We start from the raw sequence: 17236 nt of genomic DNA, 5'->3' as shown, positions 1-17236 counted from the left end.
GAAGTGGTGGGCTTGGTGCTGCATTTGTGACCGTGTCTGTCCACAGTCTTGCCAAGGAGACTATAGAGATGTGGCCCCAAGCAGGTCCTGTTGGGGGGGTGGGGGCCAGGCTGGCCCAGATCATTGCCCGGTGACCCCCTATGTGCACCCCCCGCCCCCAGACCTCGGCTCTGCGGTGAGGGATCCTCCCAGCACTGCAGCTCCGCGGTGTAACTGCCGCTCGGTCAGTCAGGCTGTGAAGAAACTTTTCCAGGGAACCAGCTGTCCCATTTGGCCTCGATTCTTTGTTTTTGAATAGGAATGAAGGGAGAGAGTGAGTAAGAAAGTGTCGGGGGTGGGGTGAGTGAGGAGGGGAAGGTCAGAGAGAGGGGAGGAAAGATCTGGAAAGTCCAACCATGTGCTTGCAAAACAGGTGCCAGCTATGAGATAATCCGGAGGGTGGCGGCCCGCCCTGGGCCCTGCCTGCGAGCTGGGGGGGGTGCTCTGCTAGGGAATCGCCCGGAGAGCTGGAAGCCAGGCCTGGGAGCCTGCCCTTGGCTGGCGTGCTGCCGCTTCAAGAGCTGAGCGAATTTGTTTCCATTTTAGGGACACTGCGGGGAGGCTGTCACTCCCTTCCTAGCCTTTATTAATATTTCATTAATCATGGGGACCGCTCACTGCGTACTTACGCGCTCCAGGGCCGGGCTGGAGGCAGTGTTACGTGCTGGGAGGGATGTGCCTGGAGAGCAGCCTTAGGAACCGTTACCATTACTGTTGGTAGAGAAGGCACCAAGGCACAGAGAGGCGTCTCTTGCCCCTGGTCACACTGCTGGAAGGGGCCAATCCAGCTTTGAATTCGGACACAGGGCTGTGTGACTGCAGAGCCGCGGCTGGTTTGTGACAAGGCGCGTGGTTTCTGGGCCACTGTGGTCGGCCAGCCCGGCTGGGGCGCCTTCCTCGTACAGGCAGCCTCAGGACAGCATCCCCATGGGTGAAACGGGGCCAGGAGAGGCGGGGGCTCAGCCAGCGTCGCACTCCAGGTGGGCAGCCACCCTGGGGATGTTGCCACATCCCCCCTTCTGGATCTCTGGAACCCACAGGTGTGAGTCTAGGGCTGTTGGCTGCAGGCCAGAGAGGGCCCTGCAGCCACAGACCCTGGGAGCCCGGCCTGTGAAGCCTGGAGGCTTCCGGAGGCCTCTGGCCTGGTTTCCTGTGCAGCTGGGTCCTCCGGCACCCTCAGTCCCCAGTCGGCGTGACCTCCCACAGCTGGGTCCATCTTCCCAGGCCCGGGTCACGTGGTGCAGGGCAGCACTGCTCTGGGGGAGGGCAGGTCGCCAGGAACAGCCAGGGTGGGGGCGAGGTCACACTTCCCAGGAGCAGAGGGAGAGCCCCCGCGGGGCAGAGCGTGCACTTTACATGCTGGACTTCCCTGCGTGGTCAGGCATCCTCCCCCAGCTCTGCTCAGGGTCCATCAGTTACTCCCAGGTCTACCCGCCCGCCCGTCCACCAGTCTATTCCCCGACTCCCACCCATCCAGCACGGAGCTCAGGGTGCACAGCCATCTGGGTAGCTTGGAGCCTGAATTTGCAGGGTTAGCACAGCTCTGCCAGACCCTGGCCATCTGACCCGGACAGACCCGGCCTCCTGCCCGGGTCCTAATTTGAAGGAGGAGGAGTGACAGGAGGGGAGGTGTTCCCTCTGAGAAGTTAGGGTCTGTGTTCACCCAGGTGGGCGTGGCCCGGAACAGTGACTCCGGATGAGCCAGGGCTCTGCTGGGGAGGGCGGAGTGGGGCGGGGAGAGAGGAGGCTTGGATTCACCTCCTCCTCCTCCAGACGGCTCCTCCCTGAGCTGCTCTGGGCTGGGTGCCTCCCACACCTCTCCGCCCAGCCCAGCTCAGCCATTTCCTCCTGAGTCCACACCCCAGGCCTCCTGCTCAGGAAACAGCACTGTATTCACCCAAGTTGTCTGGGCCTGAGAACTCTGAAATCGTCTGCCACACACTGCTGTCTCCAAGAGATCCAAGTCCCCAGGCTCCTTGTCTCCCTGCACCAGCCCCAGGTCTTGCCTGGGCAGACCGCCCACCTCAAGCTGCCCACTACAGTCTGCCCTTCACCGTGGCCCACAAGCCCTCCCCCCATCTTCCCTAGGAGCACCTGCCGTGTGTGTGAAGGGCGCCCCCTGGAGGTGTGCAGTGGCTGGACATGGTGAATCTGGCAATCTCAGTGATTTTCTGAATGGAGAATCAATCACGCCCCAGTTTAACCCTGCCAGTGGTGTCTCCTGCATGTCCCCACTTCCTGCTCATGGGTATCACAGCCCCCTGGCCTGGCTGCTCCTGGGGACACAGAGGTTCGTCCCCACCAAGGGCCATTGCCCAGCCTGTTCCTTCCTGGGACATCATTCCCTGGATCTTTTCCTGGCTGCCTCATGTGGGTCCCTGCTTATGTGCTTATATGGATTCCCAAGACTTATCCCTGATCTGTTCACACGAGGACAGGGGACACTGGCTGTGTCCCCAGGGCCTAGCATGTCGGAGGAGCCCAGTCCACGCCTGTCCGCGCACTGACTGAGCACTGGAGGAGGACAGAAGTGCGGGCTCCGACCAGCCGGAACCATCAGGGAGGACTTCCTGGAAGAAATGGCAACTGGTGGGCCTTGGAAAGTGGGAGGTTTATCTGGCGCCCAATTAGGGCAGAGGGCAAAGGGGTATTGTCGCAAATCAGCAGGTAGCCATGAGCAGCAGAGGCTGCTGGTAAGTGGATTGCCAGTGGCTGGCGCAAGTTGGATCAGAGAGACAAGGGCCTGTGCCCAAGTCCCCAGCGAGACTGAGCTCCCGGCCGAGCAAAGGCCGGAGGTGGTAACGACACCCCTGGGTGCAGCTCAGTGTAGGGTGGGCCTGTCTGCCTGTCGCTGGGACCCGATCAGGTGCTGGGCAGCCTGAAGACCACCAGCCAGCTGAGATGCCCGCGAGTGATGAGTGGAAGGGAACGGGTGGGACGGAAAGGAAGGGACAGGAGACACCCCGGCCTGAGGCTCTGGGAGGCCGAGTGGGAGGAGAACTGTGGAAAGCGAGAGAGTAGGAATTCCAGAATCCCCCGGAGGGAGAGATGGCCGGGGCAGATTTCTTACTCGTGGTGGGAGTTGCCCTCTCTCCCCTCTCCAAGCCCGGCCTGGCTCTTGCTCTCGGCCAAGCTCGGTGAATGCGTTTCAGGTGCGGGGCTGGCCGCTATCCCTTGGTCATGGCTGCCTGAAGCACTGTGTTGAGAAGGATTCCGAGGCCGAGAGGAAAAACTTCTGCTCTGGTTTGGTAACGTCTGCCTTGGGTGAGGAAAAGACCATGGGCACCCAGAGCCATCCCATTTGCTGGAACAGGACACCAGACGGGTAGGGGGCAGGGAGAGGGGACCCTGGACAGCACCCAGGGCCTTGTCACCCCTGGCCCTGCCTCGGGTGCTGTTTGGAGCTCTGCGGGTCATGGCAGAGCGTCCTGCTCAGCTCGGGCTTGTTTAATCAGTACCCCTTCCCCCAGGCTCATTTGGCTCTTTGGTTTGATCCATCCCCACAGCTGTCATGTGTCCAGCCTTTGCAGCGTGCCAGCCCCTGGGCTTGGTGCTCTCTGTGCATCTCCTGGAGCCCTCATAGCAACTCAGGAAAGGCACAGAGAGTTTGAGTCGCTGGCCCATTGTCACACAGAAGGCATTGGGATGCAAGGGGGACCTCTGGCCTCAGGGCCTTTGCGGGGCCGCAAGGGGGCGCTGGCTAGGAAGCAAGATGTGAGGACTGGACCCACCTCTGAGCGTGGGCAGGGTGGCCCAGTAGGGTGACCGAGCTGATACACTGATACAGGTCGGCCCGCTGACAAACAGGAGTGTGGGCTCTGAGCTACGTGCACCCGCTTGCAAAGTCGGTGACCTTGGGTGCCTTCTGGAACCTTTCAGCTTGCTTATCTAGGAAAAGGGGAACTAACGGTCTCTGTCCCCAGGGCGGGTGGGGGATAGCCCACACAAGGTTTAGGGAAGGCTGTGCCCCCAAAGTGACCTTTTGAAGTAGCCTGGTGTTGCTGTGTCCTCATCCTCAAGTTGCAGCCCAGAGAGGTCAGGGCACTGACCCTTGGTCACACAGCCAGAGTCCAGGGCTACAGATCGCAGTGCTGGGAGGGAGGATGCGGGAAGCCTGGGAGCGTGAGCGTGGGGTGGGGTGTCAGTGAAGGGACGGAGTGCTTCCCAGCTGGTGGAGGTCAGCGGTTCACGAGCATTTATTAAGTGCCTACTTTGGCCGGCGCCTGGTAGACTCAAGGAAGCAGAGGGGGGCCGGCTGGAGCCCAGCCTGAGTTCCGATGCTGCTTCTCCACTTCCTCTTCCAGGCAGGTTGTTTCCTCTGCGTTCATCTCATTTATCAACTGGGGACAGACATTGGGGATTTGATGGGATAACGTAAGAGATGGATATGGCACAGCCCTGGGTATACAGTCAGTGTATAATAAGTGCTAAGTGCTGCTGCTGTGGACAGCACCCACCACGCTTCACGGGGGCGGCCAGGCGGGGAGTGGCAGCATCTCAGCAGGCCGGCCCACTCCATGCGCGGAGGCTGCGCGTGTGGGTTGGTGGCTCTTAGCCGTGTCCACCCCGGGCGCTGTGTGCGGAGCAGAGGCTTGCCGTCCCTGTCGCTGCCCCTGGCACTCACAGGCCCCCTGCCCTGGCCGCCCATGGCACCAGCACAGGCTGCATGATGTGGGAGCTGCCAGACTCCTGGCTGCAGTTGCTCGGTTGGTGGAGGGGCTGTGGGATGACTGCATCGTGGGAGTGGGGGGCAGAGAATCAGAGGGGACCTCAGAAAAGACCGCAGCATCTTGACATGGACCAGCTTCTCCAAGTGCTGGGCAGCCAGGTGACGTCTGTCCTCTTGGAGGGTCCAGGGAAGCTGTGTTTTAGTTTTCTGTGATCAGGAAGGGGAGGCCCTTTAAGGGACAGTCTCCTGCCTGGAGGAGGAAGAGTTTGAGGATGCCCGGTGTGGAACAGGAGCCAGGAGCCAGGGATGAAGGACTGGAGATGGGAGCTGGCGAGGGATGGAGCTGGTGGGGGTTGGAGCTGGTGAAGGAGGTGTCGGCCGAGTTTGGTTTTCCAGTCGGCATTCTAAGCAGTCAGGGCCGCAGAGACACAGAGACCCTGAGAGCTCGATGGAACTCAGGTCCAGAGACGGGAGGGGCGTGCAATGTGCCACACAGCAGGCGGGGGCGGACCGTGGGGTGTGAGGCTTCTGGTAACCACTCTGTGCTGCCATTTTGGGGTTCTCCTCTGGAGTTGCGGGTGGTCTTGGTGTCCCGGCCTCCAGTGGAACCAGGACCACTCACCTGTGAGCTGGGCTTCACCCTGAGACACGAGTTCCGTTCCCCTATTCTGCAGAGGGGAGAGACCGAAGCTCTGACATCACGGTGCTGCCCAGAGCCACCTCGGCGCCTGACTATCCCCGCGCAGCGCGAGTGGAGGGTGTGAGCGTGCTGGTCAGCAGCCCGCCCTCCTTCCCACTGTGGCTCGCAGCTTGTGTGTACCTTGTGGGGACCTGGCCCAACAGGGGTTGTCCCAGGCCAGCCTTGAGCTGTGAGGGTCACCGGGACAGTGGACGAGAGTGCCCCTGGCCTGCTTTCTCTCCTGCTGCAGGACTGTGACCACCTCCCCAACGCACTCACTGTTGTCACCTCCTTTCCTGCCACATCCTGGGAATGGGCCTGAGAGCGGGCGCTTCTGGGTTCTGTCGGTGTCCCACACTCTATTCTGCACGGAACAGCAGACCCCGGGAGCCTGCTCTGGTGGGACTGGCTGTGGGGTGCACTGCCCTGGGCTTTATCACCTGGGAGGGAGGTGTGCAATCCCAACAGCCTCATTTCGTGGCCGGAGGAAGAGGGACAGGGTTTTTTTTGGAGACAGGAGCTGGCGCAGGTAAGAGTCTGCCCTCCGGGCCTCGGCCTCACCGGCCACTCCATCCTCATCTTCCTCTCCGAGCCTCGGCTGGTCAGTAGGGGGCAGTGGAGGCCTCAAGTCCTCTAAGAGGACTGGGCACAGCAGTGTTTTTTACAAATCTGTCCCTGGAAAGTCTCTCCCATCACATCCCCAGTGGCTTCGCTCCCTGCTAACTTTTGTCCCAGAGTTGTCATGCTGGGAGTGGGGTCCGGGCGGGGGGTGGAGTGCCCCCTCCAGGCTACGGGTAAAGCAGAGCTGTGTTGACACAAACTCTGGCTGAACCCACACCCTGCCCGCAGCCCACCAGGAAGTGACCTCATGGCAGGACCCGGGTAGCACCCACCACACGTCCCACTGGTGGGTCTAGAACCCTGCTCTGCGCAGGGAGAAGGGTCCTGGCTTCCCACCCAGGGAAGCCCAGCCCAGTGCCCAGCTGACGGCTCCTCGGAACGTTCCACCCGCTTGGCTAGGTGATGCCAGGGGGCACGTGTCAGGACTGAGGAAAAGCCAAAAGCATCTGTCTTACTGATTGAAAAAGCAATTTTATTGTGATTTACGAAAGTATGCCTACTCATGACCAAAAAATTTACTTAGGAAACTATAAGGAAAGCGATCCTACGGAGATAAGCGCTGTTCACATTTTGGTGTTTTCTTCCAGTCTGTTTCTCCTATGCATGCACTTAACGGAAATGATTTTATGTTTTAAACAAAAATGGGGTCTGATGCTTTGCTCTGCCACTGACAGGAGGGCCCCTCTCACTGGGGTCTTCCTCACTCTCAGCCTGAGCCTTGCCTCATGAAGGGATTGGGCTAAATGGCCCTCGGAGGGTACAGGCAGTTAAAGAACCATCTCGTGGCCGGTGGGACATGGAAACAGCTGGCGAGCTTCAGCCGAGGGTAGACCCGAGCCTGGGGCGGTGGGCAGGGAGCGCGCCCCTTGGATGCTTGCTGTTTCTCCCATGGGGTCATCTGTGAGGCTATGTGAGCAAGAATGTGGCCGTGGTGCTTGGCCTCTGACCTTGGGCTGTGGGCCTTCCTGGCACATACCTTGTCCAAGGTACTTAGTTCCCGCTGTAAAATGGGCTGACGAAGAGGTGTGTTCAAGAGACAGCTCACACAGGCAAAGGGCTGAGGGCAGGTCTGGCTTCACCACTGCCATCGTGCATAAATGGTCCTTTCAGCATCCCGGTTGCCCTCCTCCGTTGTCAGACTCTCATTCACTTGTTCATTCATTCGTTCGCCTGTCATGGCCTCCTCTGGCCCAGGCTTGGGGCTGAGAGCGCCGCCCTGCTCCTTGGCTCCAGGGTTTCTGAGTAGAAAGGGAGGATTTGGAGACTGGCCCACCAGACCGCCCCACCGCCCCCTCCTCAGGGGGGACGCTGGAAGGCCAGCCGGGCAGAGGGCTGGCTCTGGAGGGAGCCCCCTCCCACGCTTCATGCTGTGTGACCTGGGGTAAGGTGCTTAGCCCTTCTGTGCCTGTTTCTGAGTCTCTTAAAGGAGGAGAGCCACGGGGAGGTTGGAATGGGGTCGGCGCGAGGCCCTGGGAACAGTGCCTGCGCTTTCTGAGCCCTCACTCAGTGCGAGCTTTGGTTCTAGTTGCCGTTCTGAGGGCATTCTTGGATCTCAGGACACTGACGACCGTAGATGGAATGCTGCTTCTGGACGCCATCAAGAGGGGACTCAGCAGCTGCAGGAAGAGTCACTGACTTAGAAGCCACTGCCCAGAGCGCAGTCCCTGTTCTCAAGAGGGAGGCCGGCTCCCCTGGCGTCAGTCCCCTCTCCCAGAAGCATCTGGCCTCCTTGGCTTGAGAAGGGGGCAGTAGGGGCTGGTGGGGGTGTGTCTGGATGGCCCTTTGCAGGAGCTTGGCCATCTCCTGCTCTGAGGCCCGGGGCCTTTCCTCCCTCGCCGCGCTGGCCTGCTGTGCTCTCGGCCACCATAACAGGATGCTTTGGCTTCAGGTAACAGAAACCCCAACTCAAAATGGCCTGAGCACCAAGGAGAATTTACTGTTGCACAAAGTGAGAAGTCCGGAGCCTGGACAGCTCAAGGATGCTGTGGAGGATCCTGCGTTCGGTCATCCTCGGGGGTGGCCTTGCTCCTGGTGGTGCCCGCGGTCACAGGTGGTGTAGCATTCACTGACACAGCCGCATTCGGAGGAAGGAGAGCCTCTGAGCCTGGAAACCTTTTCCTCCAAGCCCCTTGGTGCCCTCTCTCTGGTCACCCTGGCCATAGTCTGAGCCCCAACCTGATGGCTCCTACCCCGAAGCACAAGGTGTTACCGAGCAGTGCAGGGAGGAGCGTGAACACTTGAACCAATCCGAATCAGCTGGGAGTGATGGGGCCGGAGGAGGGAGAGACCGCGTGTCTGCTAGGGCTCCCTCCTTCCACAGAGGGAGCAGGGACGAGGTCCCTAGGCTCAGCCAGTCCTTACCGACAAGGTGTGTGGGAGCCGCTGCACGCACGTCGATGAGCCAGGCCCCATCTGCTGAAACTGGGGCCAGGCCGGCCCATCCACGCTGGAAGCAGCAGCTGCGGCCCACGTCGCCGACCGCTGGCTTTCCGGGGGGCGGGGAGAGGGTTGGCTCAGGCTGGAGCCTGACCTCTGAGCGGAATCCAGCTGTCCCAGGGATGGCTGTAGATAATGAAATGCTGGGACAAATCTGCAGAGGAAGTTGGGGGGGCCGCCCCTCTGCACCCCTTTCCCTGTGGGTTGGCCGGGAGGGCACCCCACTCTTTCCTGGCCCCCACCCTGCCCCGGCCCTCCGTGTGCCTGTCCGTTTCCTCCCCTGGCCCCTCCCCCTGTCTCCGCACCAGCACAAGCCGAATGGCACCAGTTAAGGCCTTCCGCCCCCTGCTCAGCGGCCAGGGGAGGGGGGTGCTTGTGTGGGGCCTCCCCTGCCCAGCGGGGTGGGGGTTCCCCAGCTCAGAGCCCGTGTCTTCTGGGTTTAAAAACCAGAAAACCAGATTTGTGTGTGTGTGTGTGTGTGTGTGTTGGTGCGGAAGAAACACTACGCCGCCTCTGTTCTGTTTCTCACGTTCCCCACGTGTCGAGGGTCCCTTGGCTTGGTGTTTGTGGGCTGAGCTCCCTGTGCCCCAGGAGAAGCAGGTCCCTTCCCCCTCAATCAGGGCAGCTTTCTATGGAAGCTTCTACAACAGGGCCGCGCAGCGTGTTGGCGAGACCAGCTTGGGCTCTGGGCTCCAGCCCTGGTTAGCTGTGTGGCCTGGGCCACACTCACTACATCCTCCTGACAGGGCTGCTGGGAGCATCGCTGGAGTGGGGCACAGAAGAGGACAAGGAACGTGCGACCTGAAGGGAGCGGTGTGGCGGGCGGGGGTGGTGGGGCCCCATCGGGGAGACCCTCCACGGCTGCGGGGAGACCCTCCACGGCTGCAGGCAGCCCCGGGACGTCCTGGGTGGTGACTCCGGCAGCACCTGAAACATAGTCCCTTGCCATCAGACTCTGAGTCCGAAGCATCCTTGGATCCCTCCCGCCATGCCCCCTTCCCCCCAAGCAAAGTCTTGTTGAGGGGAGGGAGCGAAAGGCATGGTTTGATGCAGATGAGGAGGGATGATTCACTCTCTCGCATCTGGACTCACGGCAGGCCTGGGGCCTCTGTCATGGCTAATTCAGGAGGGTGACCGGTCACTGAGAACCACGGCTGGGCTCCAGCTGTGGCCGCCGTCAGCAGAGGGACTTGACTGAATGGCAGCCGAGGACCTGGGATGCCCACCCTCCGCCGATGACTGTGACGGCAGTGTTGGTGTCCCCACCCAGTAACCAGGGCTTCCTGAGGAATCTGCAGGTCGCAGGGCCCTTTCCCTGGACTCAGTACCTCATTTAATCCTCCCAACAGCTCTGTGAAGCTGATCCTGGCATTATTCCCACTTCACAGGTGAGGCACCAGGGCACAGACAGACTGAGCCACCTGCCCAAGGCCACACAGCTAGTGGGCACGGCAGAGGGAGCGCCTGGATTCAGGAAGCCCGACTCCAGAGCCCCTAAACCTCCTTAGACCTCTGGTTTAGCTCCTTCTTGTCTCAGAGGCCCAGAGAAGGCTGGCGACTTGGCCAGGGTCACACAGCAGGTTAGTGGCAGAGGTGGAATTAGGTCTCCCAGGCCCTGGTTTTGTGGCCTTTCCTCGAGTGGGTGCCTGTTCGGAGGTGGAGTGGCCACCCATCCATGGGGTGGGGCTGGGGGTGCCAGTGGTCCCTGGTCTGCAGAGCCCAATCCCCCACACGTTGTTCCAGGAAGACGTTGGCGCCGGATGGAGCAGCTGGGGCTGATGGCCAGCGGCCTCGCGCTGGGGCCATCTGCAGTTCTGTGGGTGTCTTTCCGTCTCACAGCTCTTCACCTCGGCTGGGGAGGTGGTGAGAGTGTCGTGTCTGTTCCGAAGGGCAGCACGAATTTGCAAGCGGTGCTGTGGGAGTCTGAACATGCCTACTTCTGAGCCCTGCCTTTGTGTGATCGGTGAGGCACGGACCTCTCGCGGCTTCTTTTCTTCCTCCCGCAGAATCCGTGCGCTGTCTCCCTCATGCAGGGCAAGGGCTGGAAATTGGTGCAGAAAAGTGCTTTACCAACAGCGCATGTTCTCTTAGCCTTGACTGTGTGTTTTCATGCGTGAGGGCTCCAGGGAGGGTGGCCGGCCTCTGCTGTCCACGCTTGGCTCCACAGCTTGGTGGTGAAGTCGCCCTGGCCCGGCTGCCTTCCCACCCTGGCGGCCTCGTGGGGAGGATGCCTGCAGGAAGTTGACGGGCCTGAAAGAGTTAACGGTGGGTCCCCCGTTTCCCTGGCTCCTTCCCCAGCTTTCCCAGGGAATGGGCCTGACGGGGAGGCCTCCTCTTCAGAGGAAGGGGTGGGCGGGGAAGGCGAGGAGAGCTGGCTTTTCTGCACAGGCACCTCCAGTCACCCCGCATATTCAATTCCACCGACTTCTGCAGACCAGCTGTTCAGAGCAAACCCATAAGGCGGAGGGAGGGTTTCCAATAAGCAAGGAGGACAGAATGAATGTGGGATTCATTACTGGGACTTGGCAACGCCAAGAGCCTCACTTTCTCCCCTGAGATAGGATGGGGGCAGGGTCCTGCTGGAGTCGGAGGCCCTGGGTGGGAGCCACCGGCTGGGATGGGAGGCCAGAGCCCCTGCCCTTCCCCCACAGCTGAGCTCCCGGGGCCCCTGCTTCCCTTTGCCCGGGACTCGCCCTTCCCCCGAGAACCACAGGCTGGAATCACGTGCTGCTTTCCTCCACCGGCCTCATGCCCCTTCTGGAGAGAACGGCCTGGCCCCTCTGGCCCCTGCCACCTACGGCCTCCTGTTTGGCTGCGCTCGCCTCTCTCTGGGGAGGCTGGGGTTGGCGTGGGTAAAAGCTGCTTCCTGGCAGCCAGCCCGGGTCCTGGGAGCGACTGATGGCAGGCAACACCCCTGCAGGGAGGGCTGACCATCCTGGCGTGGGGTGGACACCAGGGGAAAGGCCAAGGTGCCGCTACGTGGACACGACATAAAAGACTGTCCCTGAGCATTTCTTAGGCCGGGGGTGCTTCTGGGCTCTGGGAGCTTCGTCGGGGCTGGTGAGCTGTTGTTCCCTGTTCTGTGCGGGTGCAGGAGGCAGCGTGTCCCGGTACGATCCATCAGTCCCCTGGCCCCGAGCTCTCCGTTTTGGAGGAGGAAATGAGAGGCCCGGAGAGTGACTTCCCAGGACACCCCCTGCCCCTTACCTCCCCATGTGGAGCTACTGTGATACTGTGATTTGGGGCAACTCAGCCTGTTCGGCTCTGGTTTGTTCAGAACCAGCCGGGCCGTGATGAGGAAAGTGTGGACACCTGGTCAGCAGTGGTTGGAAAGCAAAACCCCTGGGAGAGAAGTGTGGCCTGTGGTTTGGGCTGATTTGGGGACCGGAGCACTGACCCCTACCTTGGCCCACGTCCCCCACCCCACACCCCCGGGACCTCTCCGCTGGAATGACCTGGGCTCAAGGGTCCTGCATTCGTCTCACTGGATGTGTGGCTGCCTCAATGTGACAGATTCTCTGTCGTGGAGGAAGGGGGCTCTCTGTGCTAGAGAAGGTCGCTTTCTGTTGACGGGGGAGGAGCTTGGCATCCAGGGAGCTGGTGATGGGTGGCTGACTGCGCTAGCCTCCTGGGGTTCTGATGAGGGAGGAGGCCACAGACTGGCTGGCTGCCACCATCTCAAGTGGCTCTGGCCTGTCATCCTTCTAGGGTGGCCAGGCACCACTCCTGTAGAGCCCAGGTGAGCCCCTGTTGTCCTGGGAGACTCATCCGTCAAGGACGGAGTTTCTCGGGGAGGACCTTCTGCTGCACGCCCCCTGGTGCCTTTCAGATGCCTTACCCCATCTTACAGATGTGGGTAACCTGGTCCCTCAGCTATTAAGTGGTGGAGCCAGGATTTGAACCTAAGCAGGCAGCCTCTGGGCCTGTGATCCAACCCTTCATCCTCCTTCAGGACCTGGGTTAGTGGGGTGGGCAGAATAATGACTCCCAAAGATGCCTGTGCCCCAAACCCCAGAACCTGGTGATTACATTAGGTCACAAGGCAAAGGGGAACCAAGGCTGCTGATCAGCTGGCCTTAAAGTAGGGAGATCATCTGAGATAATCCAGAGAGATTATCCTGGATAATCCACACGACCCAGCGTAATCTCAAGGGTCCTTAGAAATGGAGGAGAGAGAGGCTGGCGAGTGTGCAGAAGTGATGGGATATGAGGGACACCCCACCAGCCGTCGCCGGCCTTGAGGATGCTGGAAGGGCGAGGAACAAGGAACACAGTGGCCTCTGGAAGCCGGAACAGGCAGGGAAACAGAGTCTCCCCTGGAGCCTCCAAAAGGAACCAGCCTTTGATTTTAGCTCAGCGAACCCATACTGGACTTCTGACTCCCAGGACTAGAGGACAAACTTGGGCCGTTTGAAGTTACTAAGTTTCTGGTGCTTTGCTACATCAGCAGCAGGAAGCCGATACAGTGAGGAAGGGTGAGCCTCTTCTGGGAGAATTCGGGAGGAGTTCCCTCTGTATCCTGAGCCCTGGCAGACTCTGGGGTCCCCTAGATGCTCCCAGCTCTGGAGTCCAGAGGAGGCCACTGCCCTCCCCCCAAGGTAGTGCAGAAAAGGAACCAGTTGAGAAGCTGTTTCTGCTTTTCTCAACTGAAGGCAAGAGTGTGGGCCGGTGCCTCCACCTCCTTTTTGTGGCTGTTTTTCCTTCCCCCTTAGACTTAGGCTTCTGTAGCTGAAAGAGACTCCCTGATTTGCAGATGAGGAAGCAGGTCCAGAGATGTAAGCCTGCGCGGCCAGGGCGCGCCTGGTGGTGGCGGAAGGTTAGCGGGTGTGGACTGCCAGGGAGCAAAGCGGATTGTCCTGGGGGCTGGGGGGGTTGGAGGAGCAGCTGCTGCAGCATCTTAGGTGCCCCTGCCTTGCAGCCCTGGGAGCCCCGGGGACCACAGGATGCCCTGGCTTAGACAGGAGGTGGGGAGGAACCAGGCGCCCTGCGGGTGGCGGGGGGAAGCCTCCTCGGTAAACTGTGGCCAGCAGGTGCCCGCCTGCTGCCCAGGGCTCCCGGAGACCTCGGAGGGTGGCCTTGCAGCCCCTGCCTGTCCCCATCGTTGGCACCTGTGGCCAGGGGCTTGAGAGAGTTAGGCTCCTACCTGTGGCCGTGAAACAGTCAGCTTCTGAGCTGACTGGGGACCAGGTGGGCATTTTCCCGCCCCGTGACCTCTGTGCTCATCCTATCCTGGAGTCTGGAGAACCAGTCCGGCTGTCACTGGGGGGCAGCTTCCCAGCCTCATCGCTTGCCCCCCACAGCTCGCCCCCCTGTGCTGAGAGCCCTGAGCTTTGCCTCGCCTCCCTGAGGCCAGGGCCCCTGTCCGCGCAGCCCGGCCCCCGTTCCTGCACCTGACATGATGCCCGCACTGAGGACATGTGCACGGGCCGCAGGAATGAAGGGACGGATGACTTGTGACATCATCCAGTTCCCGTTTCTGACTGTTCCGTTGTGGTAAAGCATTCGTGGCATCTCACGTTTTGAATGGGTTCTTTTGTGTGTAGGAGACCCAGCTGGCTTTATTACGAGATTTGTGAATCAGGCTGCAGCCCACCTGTAGCAACTCAGCAAGAGCGCCCTTGAGTGTGCTTTTGAAGAGCTTGGTATTTTGAAATAACCCTAGACCCAGCAGCGAGTACACGAGTGGCAGCAGAGAGCTCCTGTGTGCTCCTTACCCAGCTTCTCCCTAGCGACACATCGCGGGACGTTATCGAAACCAGGAAGCTGACAGGGACAAGGACGTTAACCTAGCTCCAGACCTTACTCAGCTTTCTCCGCTTTTCTGCGTGTATAGGTCTTTGAAATTTTATCACGTTCATAGATGCATGCAGTCACCACCACCATCAGGAGACAGAAATGTTCCATCACTGGTGAGGGTTTTGCCCGCTTTTGAACTTCAAATGGTACCACACAGTATACTGTTATTTTTGTCTTCTTTCGCTGAATATTATGTTTGCAGGATGTATTCCTTTTTTTTTTTTTTTAATATGCTTTTAAAAGACAAACTTCTCAGAAGACCTTTTGGATCTACCATTAAGGTTTTAGAAGCACAGATACTTGTGGGGCGGGGGATGGGTGTTGGGATAAACTGGGAGTTTGGGATTTGCAGACGCTAACTACCATATATAACACAGATAAATAGCGAAGTCCTACTGTATAGCACAGGGAACTAAATTCAGTTTCTTGTAATAACATATAATGAAAAACAATATGAAAAGGAGATATATATGTGTGTGTGTGTGTGTGTGTGTGTGTATATGACTGAACTGCTACGCTGTACACCAGAAGTTACCACAACATTGTAAACTGACTACACTTCAATTAGAAAAATTAAAATAAAAAATAAAATAATAGCACAGATACGTGAACTCATCGGTAATTAAGCTTCATGTCCATCACCAGTTTCTGCTCGTTCCTCCTTGCACCTGGGACTCGGGGCTGGCAGGTGCCGCCTCCCCCTCACACGCCCATGCAAGGACCGAGGAGGGGCAGGGAGACAGCGTTAGGGAGCGTCTGCTCGGGGGCCAGGCTCAGCGCCAGTCTGCACATATGCCATTTCTTTCCTCTTCATTCTCCTTGAATTCCGGCAAGGAAGGCACCCCTTCCCCCTTTCAACAGGTGGGAACTTCAAAGAGATTAAGAAATTGACCCATAGCCACTCAGCTGACAGGTGGTGGAGTGACATTCGAACTCCTGTCCTTCTGACCTCCAAGCCCGAGTTTCCCGGATGAAATGTGAAGTTGGGTGGCTGGGGTGAGACCAGCCCTGGGTGGCTGGTTGGTGGGATCACCGGCCCCTGGGTGGGGAGGGTCTGGCACAAAGGGACACCCAGGTTTGTGGAGCGGGCCAAGAAGGGTCAGTGTCCCCATCTGAGTAAACAGCCAGAGGTGATGTTCCGGCTGCTTCACAACCTTGAATTTCCTGAGCTCCCGGTTCTGGGAGGAGAGACAGGAGAAGCGGAAAGAGCCGGGCTGGGCTGGTTTGGGCCCCATTCCCAATTAAACAACTTCCTCGTTTCCCATGCATGGTGGTTTTACCTGCCCCAGGGCCTTTGCTGAAGGGAAGAGGGGTGTCAGATACCCCCACTCAAAGTGGGTCTGGCGCTGCCCTGGGCAGCTGCAAAAAGCCCTCAGCCCTCATGCCTGAGACCGAGGCCCTGGGGGAGAAAACCAAGGCTTCTCTGGCTGGGCTGTTTTCTGCCAGGTCATGAAAACAGGCCCAGAGTCCCAGCTCCCCCTGGTTAGAAGCTTCATACGGTTTTCAAAGCCCCTTGACATAGTTAGCTCAAACCACCCTCCCCAAACCCTGCAAGGGAGGGCAGGAAGTTTGAGCCACCTCCCCATAAGCAGCCGTGTCACAGGTGGGTTCGATGCCCTTGGACTACAGGTGGGTAAACGGAGGCTCAGGGAGGTAACGACTCGTCTCCCGGGCCACCTAGCCAGGTAGCCACGGACAAGCTCACGTGATGCTTCGATTCCCCTGTGCCTGTGAAGATGGCTTTCGTTTTTAAAAACAAACCAGGCACTGGCTCAGACAACCGACACCTGGGTGCCTCTGTCTGCTTGAGAAGCAAATATTTGCAGTCCCCCTCCCTCCCTCTCACCAGGTGAGACGCGCGTGCCGCATCCGCTTCTCCGTGTTTATCTGTCTGTCTGTGTACCTTAGCACTCTGGCTGCACAGCCGTGTGCCCCTCCGTAACGTGCTGCTGTTTTACACGTTGCGGAACAGCGTGAGTCGGAACACGTGCCGTGCCAGTGGCCTCCTGCAGCTTCTTCTCCTTGAGAGTTGGGGTTATTTGCATCAGGGTCTGTCGTCCTGGGCTGTGTGTTTTCACTGCCGAATGAATGGGATGACCAGAGCTGTCTAGTCTCCCCTTCATGGACATTTGGGCCGTTTTAGGATTTTGTTTTTGGTTTTCGTGGGGGTTTTCGGTCTTCATAAACAATGCTGCCCTGACCATTCTTGTGTCCTCTGATAATTTAGGAATTTGGACTTAAAAATATTATCCCAAGACCTGTGGCTGCCCCCAGGTAAGCTGCCCTTTCTGTGGGACTCCTACGTTCCACTCCCACCCCACCCTCACCCCTGTCCAGAGAGGCTAGACTGATCTGATGTCTGGCCTAGAGCAGCAGCAGAGAGACAGTGCACTGGGAAGTCTGGACCAGTGTTTCCCAAACTGTTCTCTGTTGGGATCTTCAACAGGCATGAGAGAGGCAAAGGGGTTCCACAGTCCAATAAATCTGAGATATAGTTAAAGACTTTGAACTTAAAAAAAAAACAACTCACGTTGTAGGATTTAATACAAAAATATGCTGACAGATATTTGTAAATATCCAAAAGAAGGACCGGAGAGGGTGGACACTGCCGAGTTGATTTGACTGCGAAACCTTTTGGAGTGGGAGTATCCTGCAGGGCAGGCGGTCCTGCTTTAACAGGCTTTGAGAGACGGGATCAAAGTTGCTGGCCGTGGGTGGGGAAGGAACAGGTCTGCAGTGAAGAGGTTTTGGCGGGGGATCAGTGTTGGGGAGGGAAATTTTTTCTTCTACCCTCTTAGGTTCAGTCTTAGGGGGTCTGCAGATTAAACTGACAAGCGCCGTGTTGGCCAGAGGAAAGACAAGCTTAATCACATACACGTGGGAGTCCACAGAAAGATGGACTCAAAGAGGGGTTAGCATTTGGGGCTGATACACCTTCTTAGTAGGGGAGGAGGTGGGTAGAGCACTTTCTGGGAAACAAAGGAGTTTCTGGAAAG

At 58.8% G+C, this 17236-nt stretch overlaps 1 protein-coding gene across 3 annotated transcripts in view; it reads left to right on the top strand.

Annotated features, from left to right (window-relative positions):
- The window catches only part of SEPTIN9 (septin 9), a 151803-nt gene that overhangs the window by 95836 nt on the left and 38731 nt on the right, over nt 1-17236 (top strand). The window lies entirely within an intron of this gene.

This window comes from Camelus dromedarius, chromosome 16, assembly GCF_036321535.1.
Source record: "Camelus dromedarius isolate mCamDro1 chromosome 16, mCamDro1.pat, whole genome shotgun sequence".
NCBI lineage: Eukaryota > Metazoa > Chordata > Mammalia > Artiodactyla > Camelidae > Camelus > Camelus dromedarius.
Note: the sequence above shows the minus strand (reverse complement) of the source record. Positions and strands in the feature narration are given on the sequence as shown.